Below are 373 nucleotides of genomic sequence, written 5' to 3'. Positions count from 1 at the left end.
ATTAGTAATTAAACTAATTATTTTATAAAATATGCATAAAAATTATATTAAATAATGTATATAAATATATAAATATATAAAGATTAATTTTTTTATATACATATATATTTTTGTAATTTTGTAAGATTCTATTCTTTTGGATCAACAATTCAACGTTAATAAAAAGAAAAATCTTCTAGATCAACAGTTACAAATCACATAGGGACGATTGTAACTATATATTCATTCACAATTATGTATAAGAAATACATGGATAAATAAAAAAGAAATAAGATGTCAGATATAGGACATAAAACAATACACACCCACAACACAAACAAACAACAAACAACAAGCAACAAACTTCACTCGCCAATCGCCATTGCCACATTCT

The sequence above is a fragment of the Arachis ipaensis genome, chromosome B06 (assembly GCF_000816755.2).
Source record: "Arachis ipaensis cultivar K30076 chromosome B06, Araip1.1, whole genome shotgun sequence".
Taxonomy (NCBI): Eukaryota; Viridiplantae; Streptophyta; class Magnoliopsida; order Fabales; family Fabaceae; genus Arachis; species Arachis ipaensis.
The sequence above is the reverse complement of the archived record's forward strand: the minus strand, read 5'-3'. Positions refer to the sequence as shown.